The 26348-nt window shown below is 36.8% G+C and overlaps 1 pseudogene; it reads left to right on the plus strand.

Moving 5' to 3' along the window:
* Positions 1-1338: 1338 nt before the first annotated feature.
* LOC120876090 overlaps positions 1339-26348 on the plus strand; it is a 41896-nt pseudogene continuing 16886 nt past the window's right edge.

Genomic DNA, 26348 nt, shown 5'->3' on the forward strand with positions numbered 1-26348 from the left:
TCAATGAGGTATTATGTCACACTGGTCCTAAAGATCATCATGAAAAAGTTTAAAAGCAATAAATGCTGAAGAATGTATGCAGAAAGGGGAACTATCCTACACTGGTAGTGGAAATGTAAATTGGTACAATTACTATGGTGAACAGTATAGAGTTTTCTTCAAAAAAATAAAAATAGGACTAACGTATGATTCAGGAATCACACTCCAGGGCATATATCCAAAGAAAACTCTAATTCAAAGCAGTGTATTCATTCCAACAGCGATGGGAAGGATACAAAAGAAAAGAAAATGTTAACAATACAAGACAGTAAGGGGATAAAGAATAATGAAAATTTACTAAGAATAGAAAAAATAAAAAAATTAGTATGTTCATACATTAATGATTTGATTTATTAATTGCTGTGTTCAGTCACTAAGTCATGTCTGACTCTTTGTAACCCCATGGACTGCAGCATTCCAGGCTTCCCTGTCCATCACCAATTTCCAGAGCTTGCTCACACTCATGTGGTACCATCCAACCATCTTATCCTCTGTCACTCCCTTCTGCTCCACCCTTCAATCTTTCCCAGCATCAGGGTCTTTTCCAATGAGTCAGTTCTTCTCATCAGGTGTCCAAAGATTTGCAGCTTTAGCATCAGTCCTTCAAACAAATATTCAGAGCGGATTTCCTTTAGGATTGACTGGCTTGATCTCCTTGCTATGCAAGGGACTCTCAAGTCTTCTCCAACATCATAGTTGAACAGCTTCAATTCTTACACCCTCAGCCATCTTTATGGCACAATTCTCACATTTGTACATGACTACTGGAAAAACCATAGCTTTGACTATATAGGCCTTTGTCAGCAAAGTGATGTCTCTGTTTTTTTAATATTCTGCCTAGGTTTGTCATAGCTTTCTTTCTAAGGAGCAAGCATTTTCTAATTTCATGACTGTAGTTACCATCTGCACTTATTTTTTGAGCTTCCTGGACTGTTGTATTCAGTGTTGATCCCACGACAGACCACTGTTGACCCATGACTCTGCAAGAGATTCCTGGACACACACAGCCAAGTCTGGCTCAGTCTCTTGTGGGATCTCTGCTTCTTTCTCCTGGTTCCTGGTAGGAACAAGGTTTTGTTTGTGCCCTCCAAGACTCTTCTCCAGTCCTGTGGAAATTCCATAATCAAATCCCACTGACCTTCAAAGTCAAATTCCCTGGGGATTATCAGTCCCTTTGCGAGATCCCCAGGTTGGGGATATGTTGTAGGCGTTAGAACTTTTCCAACATGTGAGAGCTTCTTTGATACAATTGTTTTCCAGTTTGTGGATTGTCTGTTTGGTGGCTCTATTGTGGGGCTAATGGCGACTTCCTCCAAGAAGACTTTCGTCCCACACTGGACCTCCCGGCTCTGCTGCAGCCAGAGCTCCTGTCCCTGTGGCAGGCCAGTGCTGATCTGTGCTTCCACAGAAGACACTCAAACACTCAGAGGAAGGTCTGCCTTAGTCTCTTGTGGGGTCTCTATGCCCTCATGAGCACAAGGATTTGTGTGAGCCCTCTGAATATCTCTGGAAGGTATAGGGTTTTATTTCTAAATGTGATTTTGCTCCTCTTACCATCTTGCTGGGGCTTCTCCATTGCCCTTTGATGTGGGCTATCATTTTTTGGTGGGATCCAATATTCTCCTGTCAATGATTGTTCAGCAGCAAGCTGCAATTTTGGAGTTCTCACAGGAGATGAGTGCACGTCCTTCAACTCCATAATGGTTATCATATTTTAGGCTTTTTTCTTTAATATAAATTTATTTATTTTCATTGGAGGTTAAGTTTTTTTTTTTTTATTTTACTTTATTTTACTTTACAATACTGTATTGGTTTTGCCATACATCAACATGAATCCATCATGGGTGTACATGAGTTCCCAATCCTGAACCCCTCTCCCACCTCCCTCCCCATACCATCTCTCTGGGTCATCCCAGTGCACCAGCCCCAAGCATCCTATATCCTGCATCAAACCTAGACTGGCGATTCGTTTCTTACATGATACTATACATGTTTCAATGCCATTCTCCCAAATCATCCCACCCTCTCCCTCTCCCACAGAGTCCAAAAGACTGTTTTATAAATCTGTGTCTCTTTTGCTGTCTCACATACAGGGTTATCATTACTATCTTTCTAAATTCCATATATATGCATTAGTATACTATATTTGTGTTTTACTTTCTGGCTTACTTCACTCTGTATAATCGGCTCCAGTTTCATCCACATCATTAGAACTGATTCAAATGTATTCTTTTTAATGGCTGAATAATACTCCATTGTGTATATGTACCACTGCTTTCTTATCCATTCATCTGCTGATGGACATCTAGGTTGCTTCCATGTCCTGGCTATTATAGACAGTGCCGTGATGAACATTGGGGTACACGTGTCTCTTTCAATTCTGGTTTCCTTGGTGTATATGCCCAGCAGTGGGATTGCTGGGTCATAAGGCAGCTCTATTTCCAGTTTTTTAAGGAATCTCCACACTGTTCTCCATAGTGGCTGTACTAGTTTGCATTCCCACCAACAGTGTAAGAGGATTCCCTTTTCTCCACACCCTCTCCAACATTTATTGCTCATAGACTTTTGGATCACAGCCATTCTGACTGGTGTGAAATGGTACCTCATTGTGGTTTTGATTTGCATTTCTCTGATAATGAGTGATGTTGAGCATCCCTTCATATGCTTGTTTGCCATCTGTATGTTTTCTTTGGAGAAATATCTATTTAGTTCTTTGGCCCATTTTTTGATTGGGTCATTTATTTTTCTGGAACTGAGCTGCAGGTGTTGCTGTATATTTTTGGGATTAGTTGTTTGTCAATTGCTTCATTTGCTATTATTTTCTCCCATTCCAAAAGCTGTCTTTTCACCTTACTTATAGTTTCCTTTGTTGTTCAGAAGCTTTTAATTTGATTGCTAATTAGTGGAATTCAGAAACATTTACAGTCACTCAAATCACACTTTGTAAGATGTCTTCCATTACTGGATTCAAAGATGGCTTTTATCATACTTCCCTGGTTTGTGTTGTATTTATTTCCTAATACATCTAATTAATATTTTTCATAGTTTATTTCCTTTGTCATCATAATTGAACTTCTTACTTCACAAAGTACCCGTGTGAAGTAGGCTGACTTCAAATATTCTCATATTTTAAAGCATGTTCAGGAAGGAAAGATGGAACTGAAAATAACTGGTAACTCAAGCCACTGTATTATATCCATTTTAATTATTTTCAGAGAATAAACTACATCTTGACAATATGGTGTTAATATAGTAAATATTGATATTGCTTAATAATCATCATTATTTAAAGGCAGTTATCACAAAATCTCTATAATTTGTTAAACTGACAAGAAATTTAATTCATTTAATTGCTTTAGTCATATTTTCAAGCTAAATATTTAGCATAATTCCTGAATTCACTCATTTTCAGAGTAGACAACTTGAAAGTACACAATTAAAAAGATAATGCTTAATTATTTTGATGACCACACATACATTTTAAATAGGCCATTCATATAGAGTCTTGTGCTCTGAAAGCAGTTTCAAAAATGAATGCATTAATCTCAGTATCCTGGTACAACAGTTGTATACTTTTATAGCACAATAACCAGTAAATAAAAGGAAGTTGCCAAGCACTCATTGTTAATGAATGGTGAAGCCAATATCAAGAATCTAGTTTTCTGAGTCCATAAAGTAGATATATGGTTAACTAAAAGTAAAGTGTCTACTTTATTTCTTTAAAATTATTACTGACACTAGATCATTAAGATATGCTTAGTATTAAAAATTATGATTAAAAACATTAAAGATATAATTTAGGGGAAGACGTACATTTAGACATTCACCATTTTAGTAACTATTCATACTCTCAGAACACTGATATTTCAGAAATGATGCTTAAAATCTACAACTTAAATACATTAAAAATCCTTCAGTAACATTCTCTATTACCTAGAATAAACTAAAAACTTTTTGAAATGACCTATAAATCTATTTATTTCAGACCTCTTCCTATTTATATTAATTGGATTGGTTTTCACACGTAAGCAGAAAATCCTAAAGTAACAATGCTTTTAATAAACAAGAAAGTATTTATTTCTTACTTAACCCCAAGGTAAGAAGCACAGGGTTCACATATGAGATGCAAGAATTTATTAGCACTTCATAGTTCTTATACTCACCATTCTGTTATATCTTGTGTGTGGTCCTCCGCTTAATGGCCTAAGGTAGTCATTAGATTAATCTTTATTTTTAAGACAGAATTAAGAGTAGAATAATGTATTAAGAAAAATCTTGGAATTCTGTCACTAGGGGAGAATGAAAATATTTAAAGACAACTAACAGTCTACGTTCCAATATTTTTACTAATCACCCATATTATTCTACTTCTTAATCACTGTTTTCCATCCATTTTCCCTTTTTGTAAGTTCCTTGAATACACTCAAACACTTTCTGCCTTGGCTTTTCCAGCATTGCTTAAGAACACATTCCACAATTATATATATGATTTGTTTTTGTTCATCTTTTGAATAACAGCAAAATATAATTTTCAATGTTTTTCGTATCTTTTTTTATGTATGTGGAATCACATTTTATATTTGATTACTGTAACATTTTATCTCATTCACTTTTATAAGCAATCTATTCATATTTGACAGCACATTAATTTTTAATTATAGATTCAATAAATATACAAATATAGATATATATATTTCTCTACTGGTGTATACAGAATTAGAAATAGGTATATAAACATATGTATAGGTATGATCACATAGACTATCAAAGGAGAGATCAATTCTTAAGTTAATCTGATCCATTATTCTTTGTCTTTAATTGTCTCTCTCTCTCCTTTTTTTTTTTTTTTTTTTCATCTAAAGGAGTTTGGGTAAACAGAAATAACAGCTAACTATGATCATAAACACACACACAAACACAAACAATTATATAGCTATAGAAACTATTATCTTTCATCACCAGTTCCCCAAACTCCAGTTCCCTCAGGGCAAGGTAAAGAGGAAAAAGTGATACCTGTGTATACAGTGGACAATATAACAGAAAAAAGATTCTTTAGATTAGGAAATCTCTATATTTTATAATAGACAGTAAGCATGCCAACCTTTTTGGAGAAGAAAATGGCAAGCCATTCCAGTATTCCTGTCAAGAGAATCCCATGGACAGAGGGGCATGTTAGTCCACAGTCCATGGGACACAAAGAGTCAGACACGACTGAGCAACTAACATACACAAGCCAACTCTTTACTCTGAAGTGAGAAATTAATTTATTACAACACAGTATTATTATTTTAAATTTATTGGAGTGTAGCTATTTACAGTGTGTCTTAGTTTCTGCTCTACAACAAAGGGAATCTATTATACATATATACACCCTTTAAAAAAATTCTTTCCGCATATATGTCTATGCAGTTATAATACCTTCACCTTGTTCCAAGGAATAAATTATCATTTTCTTCTAAGGGATTTTGCTGTACCAGTATTCTTGAAAAAATAGTTTGCATCAAAGGGCTATTAATGCCTCCTTCATGGATGTGCAGAAGTTTACAGATAATTATCTCACATTAATATGCACATTACAGGGGACTGGAATGCAAAGTAGGAAATCAAGAAACACCTGGATTAACAGGCAACTTTGGCCTTGGAATATGGAATGAAGAAGGGCAAAAGCTAATAGAGTTTTGCCAAGAGAACACACTGGTCATAGCAAGCACCCTCTTCCAACAACACAAGACATCCACTCTACACAAGGACATCACCAGATGATCAACACTGAAATCAGACTGATTATCTTCTTTGAGGCCAAAGATGGAGAAGCTCTATACAGTCAACAAAAACAAGACTGGGAGTCGACTGTGGCTCAGATCATGAACTCCTTATTGCCAAATTCAGACTTAAGTTGAAGAAAGGAGGGAAAAACACTAGACCATTCAGGTATGACCTAAATGAAATCCCTTATGATTATCAGTGGAAGTGAGAAATAGATTTAACGGACTAGATCTGATAGATAGAGTGCCTGATGAACTTGGATGGAGGTTCATGACATTGAACAGAAGACAGGGATCAAGACCATCCCCATGGAAAAGAAATGCAAAAAAGCAAAATGGCTGTCTGAGGAGCACTTACAAGTAGCTGTGAAAAAGAAGAGAAATGAAAAGCAAAGGAGAAAAGGAAAAATATAAGCATCTGAATGCAGAGTTCCAAAGAATAGCAAGAAGAGATAAGAAAGCCTTCCTCAGTGATCAATGCAAAGAAATAGAGGAAAACAACAGAATGGGAAAGACTAGAGATCTCTTCAAGAAAATTAGAGTTACCAAGGGAGGATTTCATGCAAACATGGGCTCAATAAAGGACAGAAATAGTATGCACCTAATGGAAGCAGAAGATATTAATAAGAGGTGGCAAGAATACAGAGAAGATCTGTACAAAAAAGATCTTCATGACCCATATAATCACGATGGTGTGATCACTCATCTAGAGTCAGACATCCTGGAAGGTGAAGTCAAATGGGCCTAAGAAAGAACAACTACAAACAAAGCTAGTGGAGGTGATGGAATTCCAGTTGAGCTATTTCAAATCCTGGAAGATGATGCTGTGAAAGTGCTGCACTCAATATGCCAGCAAATTTGGAAAACTCAGCAGTGGCCACAGGACTGGAAAAGGTCAGTTTTTATTCCAATCCCAAAGAAAGGTAATGTGAAAGAGTGGTCAAACTACTGCACAATTGCACTCATCTCACACGCTAGTAAAGTAATGCTCAAAATTTCCAAGCCAGGCTTCAGAAATATGTGAACCGTGAACTTCCTAATGTTCAAGCTGATTTTATAAAAAGAAGAGGAACCAGAGATCAAATTGCCAACATCTGCTGGATCATGGAAAAAGCAAGAGGGTTCCAGAAAAACATCTATTTCTGTTTTATTGACTATGCCAAAGCCTTTGGCTGTGTGGATCACAATAAACTGTGGACAATTCTGAAAGAGATAGGAATATCAGACCACCTGACCTGCCTCTTGAGAAACCTGTATGCAGGTCAAGAAGCAACAGTTAGAACTGGACATGGAACAACAGACTGGTTCCAATAGGAAAAGGAGTACGTCAAGGCTGTATATTGAAACTCTGCTTATTTAACTTATATGCAGAGTACATCATGAGAAACACTGGGCTGGAAGAAACACAAGCTGGAATCAAGATTGCCAGGAGAAATATCAATAACCTCAGATATGCAGATGACACCACCCTCATGGCAGAAAGTGAAGAGGAACTAAACAGCCTCTTGATGAAAGTGAAAGAGGAGAGTGAAAAGTTGGCTTAAAGCTCAGCATTCAGAAAACAAAGATCATGGCATCCAGCCCCATCACTTCATGGGAAATAGATGGGGAAATATTTATTTTGGGGGCTTCATTTTTGGGGGCTTCAAAATCACTGCAGATGGTAATTGCAGCCATGAAATTAAAAGACACTTACTTCTTGGAAGGAAAGTTATGACCAACCTAGATAGCATATTGAAAAGCAGAGACATTACTTTGTCCACAAATGTCCATCTAGTCAAGGCTGTAGATGGATGTGAATGTTGGTCTGTGAAGAAAGCTGAGTGCCTAAGAGTTTATTCTTTTGAACTGTGGTGTTGGAGAAGAGTCTTGAGAATCCCTTCGACTGCAAGGAGATCCAACCAGTCCATCCTAAAGGAGATCAGTCCTGGGTGTTCTTTGGAAGGACTGATGCTAAAACTGAAACTCCAACACTTTGGCCACCTCATGCAAAGAGCTGGCTCATTGGAAAAGACTGATGCTGGGAGGGATTGGGGGCAGGAAGAGAAGATGATTACAGAGGATGAGATGGCTGGATGGCATCACTGACTCGATGGATATAAGTTTGGGTGAACTTTGGGAGTTGGTGATGGACAGGGAGGCCTGGTATACTGCAATTCATGGGGTCACAAAGAGTCGGACATGACTCAGTGACTGAACTGAATTGAACCGAATATGCAAAGAGGCTCAGGACTTTTAAATCATAGGGAGATTAAAATGCTAGATAAGTAAGACACTGAGAAATATATTAAAAAATACTTCTGCATGTTGAACAACTTTTGCTGAAAACCATGTGGAAACTGGCACAAAATCTCTTCTAACACCAAGGCTGTGAAGAAAGATCCACATAGAGTCAGGTAGGATAAATAATGAGATCAGGACCCATGTCCCTATCAGAAGACTCAGGATAAGAGTGGGATAACACAGGCTCAGGTATCTTTCCTGCCTGGGGTGGAAGGAATTTGTGAGCCACATGTTTGATATTTCAGCCTTGGGAATCTGACACCAAAGAGATGACTTCTTTTAGCTAATTTGAAAATCAGAAGGATTTATCAGAAGGAGAACTGCAAAATACTAAGACTTTAATCATGAAGAATAAACACACTATTGCTTACTCCAAATAATAAGGTGGAGAAAGTAGACTGAAACTGGTTAAAGTTCTGAAGGACTTGCAAGGACCTTCTTATCATGCATTTTGGCCAACACGAGGCACTGCACCAGCCCTCTTCAGCCACTGAAGCTATCCTTTGTACTGGGGGTCATAAGGAGGGTTGCTCACTTAGAGACAATAAAATCAATTTGCACCCAAACCTTAAGGCTTCTGTTCCAGCATCTCAGGCCCCAATCACACCCTTGACAGGACAGTGATTGCCATAGAGCAAGCATCAGAGAAGCCATAGCTCACCTCTGGCTCAGATTCTAGCCTTTTGTTTCCAACCTATCAAAGTGGCAGCTGCCAGCACACACTCGAAAAAGATATATCAAATTCTCACTTAAGATCCAGGTCTCCCACCACAGCTATTTGACCACAGGCAGGTTTAAAGGGGATGCTCCCTCAGAGAGATATGCCTTCAAGACAGGATTCATAACCATTTCACATAATTTCACAGAGAAAGAGAATGTCAGACAAAACAAGAAGACAGAAGAATGTTGCAAATGAAAGAATAAGGAAAAATTCTAATGAAACAGAAATAAATAATTTGCCAGATTAAGAGTTCAAAGTATTAACAATAAGAATGCTAATGAAACTTGGGGAAAAAATAGACGAACACAGTGAGGTTTTTAACAAAGAACTAGAAAGTATGAAAAAGAACCTGTCAGATCTGAATAATACAATAACTGAAATGAAAAAATACACTAGAAGAAAGTAACAGAAGACTAGGTGATATAGAAGGATGTATAGGTGATCTAGAAGATAAAGTTATGGAAATCACCCAATCAAAACAATAAAGAGAAACCAGGTTTTTTGTTTGTTTGTTTGTTTGTTTTTAATGAAGATAGTTTTAAGGGACTTCTGGAATAATACCAAGCCTATCAACATTTGCAATATAGGGGATCCAGAAGTAGATGAAAGAAAGAAGTAGAAAATATATTTTACAAAATTATGACTAAAAGCTTCCTGAATCTGAAGAAAGAAACAGATTTCCAGGTACAGAAATGAGAATCTCAAACAACGAGACAAAGACCAACACCAAGACATATCAGAATTAAAATGGTGAAAGTTGAATACAATGAGAGCATTTTAAGGGCAGCAAGAAAAAAAAAAAGCCACATACACGGGAACCCCCATAAGATATCTACTGAAATTTCTGCCAAAAAAATGATGACAAGAAAAGACTGCAATTTTATATTTAAGTGCTGACATGGGAAAAAAAACATAGGAGGCTCTACCTAGCAAGGTTATCATCCAAAATTGAAGGAGAAATAAAAAAATTTTTGGACAAGCAAGCAAAAACTAATAGTCCATCAATACTAAACCTACTTTATAAGAACTATTAAAGTCTTTTTTAATTAGAGAAGAATAGCTATAATAAGAAGTTAAGAATTTATAGAAAATGAAAAATCCCAGTTATAAGGACAAATATACAGTAAAGGCTGTGAATCAACCACATAAATAAGCTACTATGAAGTTTAAAAGATTGCATAATCACCTTTAACTACAATAAATTGTTAATTATAAACATTAAAATATGAAATATGACATCAAAAACACAAAATGTTGAGAAGAGTAAAAATGTGAATGAGATCTCTTAGAGAATGTTTGAACTTAAATGAGTACACATATTCACCCATACTAACCACATATCAAAAACCTACATTAGAATTAGAGAGAAAGAACACAAGGATAACACTAAAAAAAAACCAAAAAAAAAAAAAAAAAAACCAAAAAAAAACATCAAATCACAAGGGAAGCAACTCAGTAGGAAAAAAGAGAGAACTACAAAACAACCAAAACATGAGTTTCAAAATGGCAATAAATACATATCTGTTAATAATCACTTTAAATGTCAATATGTTAGAAGCTCCAAATAACAGATGTTTGTGAGGGAGATGGAAAATAATATTTCCTGCAAAGTGCAAATGCAAATGAAAAGAAGGCTGGGATAGCAATGTTGACATCACGATAATGGCATCAATACTAGTAGAAGATATAACCTTTCTTATAAAATACATTTGCACTTAATGTAAGAGCAATACATATATAAAAAATATTAACATGCATTATGGGAAAAAATGACTATAATATTAGGAGATTTCAACACACTACTTCAAAGTGGTGTCAATAAATCACTTTGCCATCAAACGTTCACATAGTAGTTGCTGAAGCTGCAAGTCTAATACTTTGGCTGTCTAATGCAAAGAGCCAACACATTGGAAAAAACTATGATGCTGGGAAAGATTTAAGAAGAAGGGAGTGGCAAAGGATGAGATGTTTACATAGCATCACCAACTCAGTGGATATGAATTTGTGCAAACTCTGGGAAATAATGGAAGACAGAGAAGTGTGGCATGCTACAGTCCATGGGGTCTCAAAGAGTCTAATATGATTCTTGATAGAACAACAACAACAACTATTCAGCCATAAAAATAATAATAAATTTTGCCACTTGTAACAATGTGAATAGATCTGGGGGACATTATGCTTAATGAAATAAGTCAGATGGAGAAAGACAAATACTTTATATTATCACATATATGTGCAATTAAAAAAAAGAGAAAGCAAATGCATAAGTATAACAAAACAGAAGCAGACTCATATATAGTAAACAAACTAGTGGTTAACAGTTGGAAAAGAGATGTGAGAGGGGCAGGATTTGGGAAGAGTATAAACAAATTCAAAATGCTATGTAAAATAAATAAGATAGGGAACTTCTTTGTTGGCCCAGTGTTTAAGAATCTGCTTGGCATTGTAGGGGACATGGGTTCGATTCTGGTCAGGGAATTAAGATGGCACATGCCGTGGAGCAACTAAGCCTGCTACCACAAGTAGAAAGCCTGTGTGCTGTAACTAAAACCTGACACAGCCAAACAAATAAATAAATATACATGTATTTAAATAAATAAGACACAATGATGTACAGCATAGATAATATAGCCAATATTTCATAACTTTGAATGGAGTATAATCTATAAAAATATTGATTCATTATGTTTTAAACCTTAAACTAATACAATGCTATAAACAACTATAATAAAATATGCAAATATGCTTACTAAAATTTGAGATAAATATAAATATTATGATATAAATGTCTAATAACTTAAAAAACACCTAAATTTAGGAGCTTTTTATATAAAATACTTAAAAGTGTGAAAGAAAGTACAGCCAGTGAGCACCAACGTGGGATTAGTGGTTGAATATGTGTTTTCATTTTTAACATTTCTTTCTTTCTCTATTTAGAGGCATCAGTGACTTAATGGATGAGGAAGCTTATGGATTTGAAGCAAAGTCCTGGAGTCATATCCTACCATGTGTGGTACATGGCAGGCAGGACATGGTGGCAGTCTTTGCTCCTGTGGGGGAAGGGGAGATTACCTGTTATAGGAAAATTAAAGTCAGGAGGGCTTGTTATTTATTAGGGCAGCCAATGTAGGGGCATGCTCTTTACCACCCCATTGATTAGCTATTATTAGTTGATCCCTGGGGCAAGTAAGTAGGACGGTCAGTTATGTGAATAGGGCATAGGTAAAGCAGGCACTGGTCAGACAGGGGATATACAGAGAGCAAGAAAACTGCCATCTTGAGTAACCTGACCGTACAATCCACCCTCGAATATTATGCATGATCCTTTAATCTTGGTCCATTCCTCTTCTCTGCTATCTCTAAGGTGAGGTATGTTGGGGACACTGCAACCAGATATCACAAAAAAAATACAGATAGCTGCAGCCAGCCAAAGAGTATCAAGAGTAAGTTACACCTAGTATGATCAGAACAGTCATTTGCCAGGATATGGGCAAATTTTGGAGCCAAGTGCTTACCAGGTCAATGGAAAGAGGGCCAATAGCTGCAGTGCCTTCCCCTGTTTTAAGGGAGGAAAACCAGCCCTGGTTTTCACAAGCCCAGAGCAACCCACACAGGGAGGGGAAGCTCAGCTTTAAAAGAAACATCTTAGTGGCCTATCCAGGAGTCAGCAGTCACAGTATAGATCTGCCAAAGCAGATATACAATACACGTGTTAAAAACGACAAAACAAGCTTTTCTGGTCAGTAAAATTTAAGTTAAGCCAAGCTGACTTTCCCATACCTCAATACATGCCAATTTTTTTTTTCATTATTCCCCCTTTTGATTTCAATTCTTCCAATAGAAAGCATTGATGACCTCAATGCTGGAGTGCTGGATTTTAAAAAATTAAATGTGCATTTTTTTTTTAAAACACCATCTTTGTAGAGAAGGGGAACAAAAAGAAACAAATGTGGAAAAATATGGGAAACCTGTTGAAAATGTGTTCATTTCTCCCATACCCCTCAACTCGCCCATCATAAAACACAAAATTAGTGCAGCTCATGTTTTCATCAAAATTCCACTGTAACTCAAAAAGCAATATGACTGGAAGTCTCCTGGTCCCTACATGGGAGTGTAGTTTTAATAGGTACTAAACAAAAATATCTAAATTAAGTTTGCCTTTATATATTCTTTTAAAATATAAAAGCCTCTGGCCCCAGGTAGCTGCCCTCCAAGGCCTTCAGTGTCGGTAATGTGACAGTCTACTTCTTGGTTCAAGTTTTAACAAAAACAAAACTCTAGTTCCATGGTTAATTGCACTTTGTAATTTAGAGGAGCATTCTTCAAATAACCAGGTTCAGCTGGTTAAGCCGTTAGAATAGAAAAAAGGGTCTAAGATGGCAGGTAGAGAAAGTGGCAAGTAGAAGAACCATGTGGAGGGGAAACAGAGGAGAGAAAACCCATGAAAGAGGAAGCCACAGACTGGAATGAAAGCCTCTGGGCATGAAAACACTCAGGCGCACCGACTTCCATGATTGGCCTGAGCATACCTTCTCTATGAATTCCTTTCACTGTTTGGTCTTGGGTACAAGCCCAATTTTGCATGTACTAGCTCCACCAATTGTTGGGCTGCACCCCACAGGCCTACAAGGCCAGTACTTGCCCAGTTTTATGACTGAAGAGAGAGTCTGGAATTGGCAGTAGCAACATCAGTGGTGTAATGGATGGGAGAGTCTACACATCTGAAGCAAGGTCCTGGACCAGTAACCACCTTGTGTGGTGGACAGCAGGCAAGACATGGTGACAGTGTTCCCTGTAAATTTCCCTATATGGAAATCAGTATAGGGACAATTTACAGGATTATTTCACAATTGTTTCTTCATCTATCTAACACTTCTGCCACCACTGGAAATTTTAATGTTTATTTTTAATCTTTAAATTAAACAAAATTAATCCCTTAATTTGTAATTGTTTATTGCAGCCACATGTCAATCAAGAAAGATGTCATATTCTTATATGACTCCTAACTTCCGGGCTTTAGGTTATTTTTGTAAGCATAACAGTCTAAGCTACTTTGAATAATCACTACTTTCAAAGACTCTCTCTCCTGGCTGCAAGAGGCTAACCAAAAATAGAGAACTATTTACCACAGAATAGTATGGCCTGAGGAAATAATGAATACTGACTGTGAGCAGTGGTATTTGTCAACTGGAGATTTATCAGTTCTACAGAGAAAGCTGCTTCTCAGTAAGTGATGAAATGTCTCGCTCCATTTTTAATGTTTGATTGCTGACAGTTTTCAGCACTCATTTCTCCCCCTTTTCCACTCGGCCCATATCTGGAAAGAGTACACCTTTACAATCTGATAGAAAAATCCCATTGCTCCTTTTTTGATACATTTTTGTTGTCGCTAAGTCATGGCTGATTCTTTGCAACCCCATGGACTGCAGCACAGCAGGCTTCCCTGTCCTCCACTATCTCCTTGAATTTGCTGAAATTCATCTCCATTGAGCCAGTGATGCCATCCAACCATCTCATCCTCTGTTGTCCCCTTCTCCTCAGTCTTTCCCAGCATCAGTGTCTTTTCTAATGAGTCTATTCTTCGCATCAGGTGGCCAGCATTTTGCAAACCCCATCAATCCCAAACCCATGTAGGAATCCTAACTCCAGCAACCAGTGGAATATAAGCAAAATAAAATTTGAAACCTCTGGATTCTTCTTTCACTTAAGCTATAGTGTGCTGATTACACTCTCCCCAGAATGCCTCAAGTGATATCTTTTCAAATTCTTCTGGGCTGTGTGCTATGTCATCAGGCTGAACATCTAAATGAATTTTCAGTGAGAAAGTGATCTGTCCTCCAGCAAACGGCAAGACACATTATAGTAAAGATGGAAGCCATACTAATAGGATTAAGAACACAAAATAGGTAGTGAAGCAGTAGAGAAGTAAAGAAAAATCTGGGAATAAATCTTGAGGTGAAGTGAAAAATAGGAGATACAGTGCAATATCTGTGAAAAAGTATTCATATTACGGGCATCTGTTTTAAAAGAATGGAGATTATAAAGAAAAACCTCCTTAAGCAGTTGCAATTATGAAAATTAGTTTTGATATTTGACATCTAATATATCATTTCCACTTAAAAACCTATGCAAAATAATTTGTCTACTAAAACTATTGTTGTTTCAGTAGAAGTGACTGCAATAAGACTCTGTTGTGTCAGTAATCCTTAGAAAAGTTTTACATGCTAAAGGTTTTGTATGCTAAAATCTTGGATATAATTATATTATTCATTGTTTTGAGATTTACTTTTGGTTTAGCTGGTTACTGGCGCTTTTATTTATTTATTTTTACTTTTAGGAGGTGTTCAAAAGTGCTCCATTTCTATGGTTTCCCTAGATATCTTCTTCTAGCATTTGCTTTTTTTTTTTTTTTTTTTTAATTTTAACTGGAGGCTTTCTTACATTAACTATTTCACAGGCATTTTACACTCAGTCACCGTATGCCTGCAGAGCATTTCCAGAAACTGATCTCTTTTTGAAATCAATGGGGTTTAAATATTTATGGTGCAGCTGTAGAGGTGTGAAAGTATATAAATTTAGTGTTCATAATTTTCACAATTCTCCTATGGTATACATATTTCTCACAGGGAAAACTTTTTTAAAATTGTCTTTAATTATGAGATTGTCATCTAAGTTAACACCTGGATAACTATATCAAAACAAAATGATGAATGGGTTCATTTGTGATTTTTGGTAATGAATTCTTTAAGGTGGTTATATTTGCAATAGGTCTTATTAAGAAAAAAAAAAAAGAATGAAATCTTTGGTTTACTTTGAAATGAGGACAGTGAAATTGTATTTTGGACTTTTCAGGTTAAAGACAAAATCAAAATAAATTTAGATGAGCATTCCAAAAGCATAGTAAGGAGCTTACTTGTCAATCCAGTAATTGATAATAACCATAGAATAATTTTAATTGGCACCCCACTCCAGTACTCTTGCCTGGAAAATCCCATGGATGGAGGAGCCTGGTGGGCTGCAGTCCATGGGGTCGCTAAGAGTTGGACACCACTGAGCAATGTCACTTTCACTTTTCACTTTCATGCACTGGAGAAGGAAATGGCAACCCACTCCAGTGTTCTTGCCTGGAGAATCCCAAGGATGGAGGAGCCTGGTGGGCTGCTGTTTATGGGGTCGCACAGAGTTGGACACGACTGAAGCAACTTAGCAGCAGCAGCCCTAAGATAATTAATATATAGAATGATGAATAATTGATATATAGAGAATAATTCATAGTGATGGAATAGTTATAAATTATAAATCATAAATCACAAATGCTGTGTTTTACCTTGATCCTATCAGTTTCAGATTAAGTTTCTGTCTATCCCAATCAACTGAATATCAGGGAAGTGAAAAAAGAGCTGATTAAATGTAGTAACCATAGTTTTTACTACAGTTTTACAAACCAGTGACAGAAGAAATATGATTATTATTAGGGAGTATTTGAAATCTAATAGATGCAAATTATTCTTCAGAGACCACTAAGTTATCTCTAGGATATAAGATTTCAAAATAATTTTGTGGTGAAAATTCACCAAAGATATTTAATCAGCATTACCACATGACAAAGTTTAGTTTTAATCACTTTTATCAGTGGGTAAGGGTCCTGGGAATAACATACAAATTCAGGATGAAAAATAGCACATTCAGAATGAAAAATAACACAGACATGTTGAAGGTGAGAGCAATGAGTTCCTGAAAGTTTGTTATGAATTATATTTTAAAGGTTACTCAGACATCAACTAGGTTTTGGCAAAGATAAATTTTCTCACAAATAATATAACTATAATACAGGCATGTTCAGTTTGTCCTTTTGTGTTGAGAGGCAGAAAGAAAAGAAGAGAGAGAGATGACAGAGAGAAAGGTAGAGAGAGAGAAAGGACTGGTAGAGAGATACATATACAGATAAAGACAACAGAGTGTTAATCATATTCTGTGAACAGTATGACATAATTTGGATCTAGGAGCAAGGAAAGAAAATGTGGTATATAAAATTACCTTGAGTAATCCATGACCTAGTTGAGTTGAGTTCAGTCACTCAGTGCAGTCTGACTCTTTGTGACTCCATGAACCGCAGCACCCCAGGCCTCCCTGTCCATCACCAACTCCCGGAATTCACCCAAACCCATGTCCATTAAGTCGCTGATGCCATCCAGCCATTTCATCCTCTGTTGTCCCCTTCTCCTCCTGCCCTCAATCCTTCCCAGCATCAGGGTCTTTTCCAATGAGTCAGCTCTTCACAACAGGTGGCCAAGTATTGGAGCTTCAGCTTCAACATCAGTCCTTCCAAAGAACACACAGGACTGATCTCCTTTAGGATGGACTGGTTGGATCTCCTTGGTGTCCAAGGGACTCTCAAGAGTCTTCTCCAACACCACAGTTCAAAAGCATCAATTCTTTCATGCTCAACTTTCTTTATAGTCCCACTCTCACATCTATACATGACCACTGGAAAAACCATAGCCTTGACTAGACGGACCATTGTTGACAAAGTCATGTCTCTGATTTTTAATATGCTGACTAGATTGGCCATAAATTTCCTTCCAAGGAGTAGGTGTCTTTTAATTTCATGGCTGCAATCATCATCTGCAGTGATTTTGGAGCCCAGAAAAATAAAGTCAACCACTGTTTTCACTGTTTCCCCATCTATTTCGCATGAAGTGATGGGACCAGATGCCATGATCTTTGTTTTCTGAATGTTGAGCTTAAAGCCAACTTTTTCACTCTCCTCTTTCACTTTCATCAAGAGGCTCTTTAGTTCTTCTTCACTTTCTACCATTTGGGTGGCATCATCTGCATAACTGAAGTTATTGATATTTCTCCCGGCAATCTTGATTCCAGCTTGTGCTTCCTCTAGCCCAGCGTTTGTCATGATGTACTCTGCATATAAGTTAAATAAGCAGAGTGACGATATACAGCCTTGACGTACTCCTTTTCCTATTTGAAACCAGTCTGTTGTTCAATGTCCTGTTCTAACTGTTGCTTCCTGACCTGCATACAGTTTTCTCAAGAGGCAGGTCAGGTGGTCTTGTATTCCCATCTATTCCAGAATTTTCCACAGTTTATTATGATGTCCTGGTTAGGAAATTCAATAAAATTTGGTGTTTTTGTTGCAGTTTGGGTTTTGTTTATTTTCTTCCTATGGAGATTTTCTCATTTCTGCCAAGATAATGAAAAACACACTCCATGGGGAATGGGTACAAAAGGCATTGCTTATGCAGGGTGTCTAGAGGATTCCATGATCTCCAATACACTCTTTAGAGAATTGTACTATGCTCCTGGTTCCTGGCAATAATATTTACTAATAGCTTACATTTCTACTGAGCCCCTACTCTGTATTAGAATTTTCAGCCACCATTGCAGCTATCTACATAAAATTTTGGAGAAACAGCTAGCTGGCCTTCCCTGAAAAACAAAACAAAACAAAACAAAAAAAACACTGATATCCTTCTGTATTGAATTGATAGCAGGAAACTGAGAAAAATAGATTATAGATAAATCAATAACAATTCCCTATTTTAAATTTGGACTAGGCTACTGATGAAATTAAAAGCCGCTTGCTCTTTGGGAGTAAAGCTATGACAAACCTAGACTGCATATTAAAAAGCAGAGACATTACTTTGCTGACAAAGGTCCATCTAGTTAAAGCTATAGTTACGTATGGATATGAGAGTTGGATTTTAAAGAAAGCTGAGTTCCTAAGAACTGATGCTTTTGAACTGTGGTTTGGAGAAGACTCTTGAGAGTCCCTTGGATTGCAAGGAGATCCAACCAGTCCATTCTGAAGGAGATCAGCCCTGGGATTTCTTTGAAAAGAATGATGCTAAAGCTGAAGCTCCGGTACTTTGGCCACCTCATGGGAAGAGTTGACTCATTGGAAAAGACTCTGATGCTGAGAGGGATTGGGGGCAGGAGGAGAAGGGGACGACCGAGGATGAGATGGCTGGATGACCTCATGGACTCGATGGACGTGAGTCTGAGTGAACACCGGGAGATGGTGATGGACAGGGAGGCCTGGCGTGCTGTGATTCATGGAGTCGCAAAGAGTCAGACACGACTGAGTGACTGAACTGAACTGAAGCAGGATGATTAGAAGAAGAATAGTTTATTTTTTTCAAGAAGTTGTAATGGAATGTGCACCTTTTCCACATTTTGCCCAAATATTGCACATTTTCTTGGGAATGGTAAATTAAAGCAAACATGCATATGACTATTGTATTCTTTTAAATCCATCCAATAAAATGTAATTAAATATTTCAGGTTGACAAACTCAAGAAATATTCTTTGTTGCTTATAGATTGTCTGTCATATATTCATGTTTAGTTTTTGTTGTTTAGATGGTAATTCTTGTAACAGTGTATTCTAAATCATCAGTTCAAGGATGCGATGGTGCAAACAGCAATTCAGTAAGCCCTGGAGTAATTCTGAAGAGCATTGTCTTTAGACTACATTTCAACTGACAAAAAAAAAAAAAAAAAAAGAAAGAAAGAAAGAAAGAAAAAAGAAAAGTCAGACTAAAGCTGTTTTTATTTTAACTTTACAAATTAGGAAGCTTTAGCTTTTCTTTCACAGTATTTCCAACATACAACCATCAAATAAAATAAAAATAGCAAATAACATTTAGATCTCTACTAACAATCAACAATGAGATTGCTATAGTAACTAGTCAGTAACACTTGTCTGAAAGATTTAAAAATTAAAAATAAGACTATTTAAACTAGAATCAAAATATCTAATGCCTCTGAATAAATCTGAGAAACTATACACAAAACCTCTATGGAGAAAACTATGCAATTCTATTGAAAGATATTGCTGAAAACTCTAACAAGTGAACATATTTACCAATATCATGACTTGGAAAGCTCAAAATGTCAACTTATATCAAATAGAAATACAGATTATATTCCATACCTTATGATAAATGTCATGTTTTGGGGAGGGTGACTGAATAAATTTAATACAGTCATTTTAAAAAATATGAAAAAATATAAATTTTGAGTCTAACTCAGATAATCTAAAGAAGAAAAAAATGATAAAAGTGTTCTACTGAATGATAATATTTATCACATTCTATAGTTATTAAGTAGGACTTTATCAAGATTAGGCCAGACAGATCTGTCATCATTTGCTCCACACATGAACCACCACTTTTTAAAAATAGTTTTATTGGAAATCATATATATATAGTTTACGGTTGCTTCTATGTAACACTAGGTAGTGACAGTTTATAACCCACAGTCTAAAATAGTTCCCATCTGACCTTTTAAGGTACAGTTTGCCAACCCCTGAACAAGACAAATATTCAAAAGCAAGAAGAAGGAAGCAAACTAAAGAATCCAGAATAATGCATATATACATATTGATGTAGCTCTTCATAGAACCATTCAACTTCAGCTTCTTCAGCATTACTGGTTGGGGTATAGACTTGGATTACCGTGATATTCAATGGTTTGCCTTGGAGACGAACAGAGATCATTCTGTCGTTTATGAGATTGCATTCAAGTACTGCATTTCGGACTCTTTTGTTGACCATAATGGCTACTCCATTTCTTCGGAGGGATTCCTGCCCACAGTAGTAGTTATAATGGTCATCTGAGTTAAATTCACCCATTCCTGTCCATTTTAGTTCACTGATTCCTAGAATGTCGACGTTCACTCTTGCCATCTCTTGTTTGATCACTTCCAATTTGCCTTGATTCATGGACCTGACATTCCAGGTTCCTATGCAATATTGCTCTTTACAACATCGGATCTTGCTTCTATCACCAGTCACATCCACAACTGAGTATTGTTTTTGCTTTGGCTCCATCCCTTCATTCTTTCTGGAGTTATTTCTCCACTGATCTCCAGTAGCATATTGGGCACCTACTGACCTGGGGAGTTCCTCTTTTGGTATCCTATCATTTTGCCTTTTCATACTGTTCATGGGGTTCTCAAGGCAAGAGTACTTGCCATTCCCTTCTCCAGTGGACCACGTTCTGTCAGACCTCCCACCATGACCCGCCCGTCTTGGATTGCCCCGCAGGCATGGCTTGGTTTCATCGAGTTAGACAAGGCTGCGGTCCTAGTGTGATTAGATTGACTAGTTTTCTGTGAGTGTGGTTTCAGTGTGTCTGCCCTCTGATGCCCTATTGCAACACCTACCATCTTACTTGGGTTTCTCTTACCTTGGGCATGGGGTATCTCTTGGAATGCGGAATGAAGCAGGGCAAAGGCTAATAGAGTTCTGACAAGAAAATGCACTGGTCATAGCAAACACCCTCTTCCAACAACACAAGAGAATACTCTACACCTGGACATCACCAGATGGTCAACACCAAAAGCAGATTGATTATATTCTTTGCAGCCAAAGATGGAGAAGCTCTATACAGTCAACAAAAACAAGACCTGGAGCTGACTGTGGCTCAGATCATGAACTCCTTATTACCAAATTCAGACTTAAATTGAAGAAAATAGGGAAAACCGCTAGACCATTCAGGTATGACCTAAATCAAATCTCCTATGACTATACAGTGAAAGTGAGAAATAGATTTCAGGGCCTAGATCTGATAGATAGAGTGCCTGATGACCTATGGAATGAGGTACGTGACATTGTACAGGAGACAGGGATCAAGACCATCCCCATGGAAAAGAAATGCAAAAAAAGAAAAATGGCTGTCTGGGGAGGCCTTACAACTAGCTGTGAAAAGAAGAGAGGTGAAAAGCCAAGGAGAAAAGGAAAGATATAAGCATATGAATGCAGAGTCCCAAAGAATAGCAAGAAGAGATAAGAAAGCCTTCTTCAGCGATCAATGCAAAAAAATAGAGGAAAAGAACAGAATGGGAAAGATTAGAGATCTCTTCAAGAAAATTAGAGATATCAAGGGAACATTTCATGCAAAGATGGGTTCGATAAAGGACAGAAATGGTATGGACCTAACAGAAGCAGAAGATATTAAGAAGATGTGGCAAGAATACATGGAAGAACTGTACAAAAAAGATCTTCACGACCCAGATAATCATGATTATGTGATCACTAATCTAGAAACAGACATCTTGGAAAGTGAAGCAAGTGGGCCTTAGAAAGCATCACTACGAACAAAGCTAGTGGAGGTGATGGAATTCCAGTTGAGCTGTTTCAAATCCTGAAAGATGATGCTGTGAAAGTGCTGCACTCAGTATGCTAGCAAATTTGGAAAACTCAGCACTGGCCACAGGACTGTAAAGCTCAGTTTTCATTTCTATCCCAAAGAAAGGCAATGCAAAAGAATGTTCAAATGACTGCACAATTGCACTCATCTCACACACTAGTAAAGTAATGCTCAAAATTCTCCAAGCCAGGCTTCAGCAATACGTGAACTCTGAACTTGCTGATGTTCAAGCTGGTTTTAGAAAAGGTAGAGGAACCAGAGATCATATTGCCAACATCCACTGGATCATGGAAAAAGCAAGAGATTTCCAGAAAAAAATCTATTTCTGCTTTACTGACTATGCCAAAGCCTTTGACTGTGTGGATCACAAGAAACTGTGGAAAATTCTGAAAGAGATGGGAATACCAGACCACCCGACCTGCCTCTTGAGAAATCTGTATGCAGGTCAGGAAGCAACAGTTAGAACTGGACATGGAACAACAGACTGGTTCCAAATAGGAAAAGGAGTACGTCAAGGCTGTATATTGTCATCCTGCTTATTTAACTTCTATGCAGAGTACATGATGAGAAATGCTGGACTGGAAGAAACACAAGCTGGAATCAAGATTGCTGGGAGAAATATCAATAACCTCATGTGCAGATGATACCACCCTTATGGCAGAAAGTGAAGAGGAACTAAAAAGCCTCTTGATGAAAGTGAAAGAGGAGAGTGAAAAAGTTGGCTTAAAGCTCAACATTCAGGAAATGAAGATCATGGCATCTGGTCCCATCACTTCATGGGAAATAGTTGGAGAAACAGTGTCAGACTTTATTTTTTTGTGTTCCAAAATCACTGCAGATGGTGATTGTAGCCATGAAATTAAAAGACACGTACTCCTTGGAAGAAAAGTTATGACCAACCTAGATAGTATATTCAAAAGCAGAGACCATACTTTGCCAACTAAGGTCCATCTTGTCAAGGCTATGGTTTTTCCTGTGGTCATGTATGGATGAGAGATTTGGACTGTGAAGAAGGCTGAGCGCCGAAGAATTGATGCTTTTGAAGTGTGGTGTTGGAGAAGACTCTTGAGAGTCCCTTGGACTGCAAGGAGATCCAACCAGTCCATTCTGAAGGAGATCAGCCCTGGGATTTCTTTGGAAAGAATGATGCTAAAGCTGAAGCTCCAGTACTTTGGCCACCTCATGTGAAGTGTTGACTCACTGGAAAAAACTTTGATGCTGGGAGAGATTGGGGGCAGGAGGAGAAGGTGATGACCAAGGATGATATGGCTGGATGGAATCATGGACTCGATGGACGTGAGTCTGAGTGAACTCCGGGAGATGGTGATTTACAGGGAGGCCTGGCGTGCTAAGATTCATGGGCTCTCAAAGAGTCGGACACGACTGAGCGACTGAATGGAACTGAAGCAGGATGACTAGAAGGAGAATAGTTTATTTTTTTCAAGAAGTTGTAATGGAATGTGCACCTTTTCCACATTTTGCCCAAATATTGCACATTTTCTTGGGACTGGCAAATTAAAGCAAAGATGGATAGGACTATTGTATTCTATTAAATCCATCTATTAAAATGTAATTAAATATTTCAGATTGATAAACTCAAGAAATATTCTTTGTTGCTTATATATTGTCTGTCATAAATATATTCATGTTTATTTTTGTTATTTAGGTGGTAATTCTTGTAACAGTGTATTCTAAATCGTCAGTTCAAGGATGCGATCGTGCAAACAGCATTTCAGTAAGCCCTGGAGTAATTCTGAAAAGCCTTGTCCTTAGACTACATTTAAACAGAAAAAAAAAAAAAAAAAGTCAGACTAAAGCTGTTTTTATTTTAGCTTTACAAATTAGGAAGCTTTAGCTTTTCTTTCACAGTATTTCCAACATACAACCATCAAATAAAATAAAAATAGCAAGTAACATTTAGATCTCTGCTGGCAATCAACAATGAGATTGCTATAGTAACTAGTCAGTAACAGTTGCCAAAAAGAAACCAGTCCATTCTGAAGGAGGTCAACCCTGGGATTTCTTTGGAAGGAATGATGCTAAAGCTGAAGCGCCAGTACTTTGGCCACCTCATGCGAAGAGTTGACTCATTGGGAAAGACTCTGATGGTGGGAGGGATTGGGGGCAGGAGGAGAAGGGGACGTCCGAGGATGAGATGGCTGGATGGCATCACGGACTCAATGGACGTGAGTCTGAGTGAACTCCGGGAGATGGTGATGGACAGGGAGGCCTGGCGTGCTGCTATTCATGGATTCGCAAAGAGTCGGTCATGACTGAGTGACTGAACTGAACTGAACTGACATATTGATATATGACCTAGATAAAACTACAGAACAATTGTAAAAAGAAGGACCACCACATCAGGGCATAAATACAAACCCTCGCACATACGCACACAGATGCACACAATACACAGAGCAATTCTACAGGCCTCATGTTACTAATATTAAAGAGAAAATGATGTCATTAGAAGATACTATGAAAGAGTAGCAATAGATTTCTTAAATGGCACATTAAAAAAATTTATGTGTAAATGAAAAAGTTTGTAAATTTGACTACATTAAGGGCATATAATGAAGACACAAAATTTAAAAACTGAGAAGCAAGCCATATGGTAGGAGAAGAGATTTGCCACACATTTAACAGTTGAAGGGATTATATTAGTATTATTTTTACAATTTAAATATTTTAGAAAGAAAAATAGATAATCTGATTGATAGAAAAATTCATAGCGAAGAAAAAAGGAAGGAAAAAATGAAGACAGGGATGATGGAAAGGAGATTTCCTAAAAGGAATTCTTATAAATTCTTCAGAAATAACTACATATAGATGGTCAAATATTAAAAACAGGGAACAAATATAGTTAGTATTTGATGAATTCCGAAGTAAAACCACAATTATATACAGGTTGCATATCCAAAAGACTAAAATTTTAAAATACATAGTCTGAAAATATCAAATTGAAAAGAATTTGGAGCAATCAGAAATTACACTGAGTAGAAATATAAACAAGTCCAGAAGGGTTGCACATTGATTTTGAAGGCCAAAAACATATTATTTTGTATAGTTGAGAATTCATGTATTCTTCAATTCAGCAAATCTATGTAAACACTTTTTAAAATTTTTCTTGCAGAAGCATGCTTATTTGCACTAAAATGTATGTACTGGTATGTTCATGGTATCATGATAAATTAAGTTGGAGCAACTCAAGATCAAGAATAAAATGGACAAATAACGATTCATTTTTACAAAGGAATACCTTGAGCAATAAAAATTATGAATTATATTTATAATAATAACTTAGATGAATTTGTAATTATTATGCCAAGTGGAAGAAGACAGAAACAAAATTAATACATACTGGAGAATTTAATTGCTATAAAATTTGAAAAAAGATGGAACTATAGAGTAGTTGCATTTTGGTTGCATTTGTATTTTATACACATTTTGTATAACATTAAAATTTCTAGCAGAAAAAATGACAAAAGATATTACACATGATTTATGGAAGAGAAAATCTGAATGACTGATAAAAATAAGAAAGAATACTCAACATCACTGATAATCAGAAAAATTCAAATTAGAACTTGATATACATTTTAACACTTGTTAAGCCTGAAAGATTGAAAGTTTAATAACATTTGTTTAAACCAGTGCTGAATATAACATTTAAATTGCTATTGGGAGTGTAAATTGTTAAAATCACTTTGGAAAGCAATTCGATTCTACATAATTAAAGTTTTGAGAATGTGCACTCTTTGAAATCCAGTTATTCTTCTTTTAGAAATCTACATTGTGAAAATCTTTTCCACAGGGGGACAAGGGGACAGATTCATGAATGTTCACTGCAGTACTCTTAGCATTATGAGACAATGTACAACTAATGCAGCCATCTATCAACAGAAGGATGAAAAATAAATACTTCTTTATTCAGCAAAAAGGTGTATCAGTTAAAATCAATAAACCAGCTCCATGTACAAAGACATAAGTATATATATATTTAAAAACCTAACATGGAAAAAATGACTTGCAGGCTATTTAGTGTATGACAGGCAAACTCATTCCTTCCAACAGTATAAGTGAGAGATTAAATGCATAGTTACAGATAAGTAGGTTTCTTTACTGTCCCAGTTAATTAAAAGGGGTTCATCAGGCAAAATGAGGATGGGAAGGCAATGCTAGAGACTCATTTATTAGGAGTAGATGTGACATTTTCTTATTGGGAAATAGAAGAATGAATTCTTCAGGAAAATTGTCATTTTTTACTAGCTTGTTTTGAGTTCCCATTTGAGATTTATGGCACAATTTAAATGGAGCCCAGTCAACAGAGTTCTATGATTTTCACCAGTCAAATCCAGCTGTTGATATGAA

Source organism: Oryx dammah, unplaced genomic scaffold (genome assembly GCF_014754425.2).
Source record: "Oryx dammah isolate SB20612 unplaced genomic scaffold, SCBI_Odam_1.1 HiC_scaffold_17, whole genome shotgun sequence".
NCBI lineage: Eukaryota > Metazoa > Chordata > Mammalia > Artiodactyla > Bovidae > Oryx > Oryx dammah.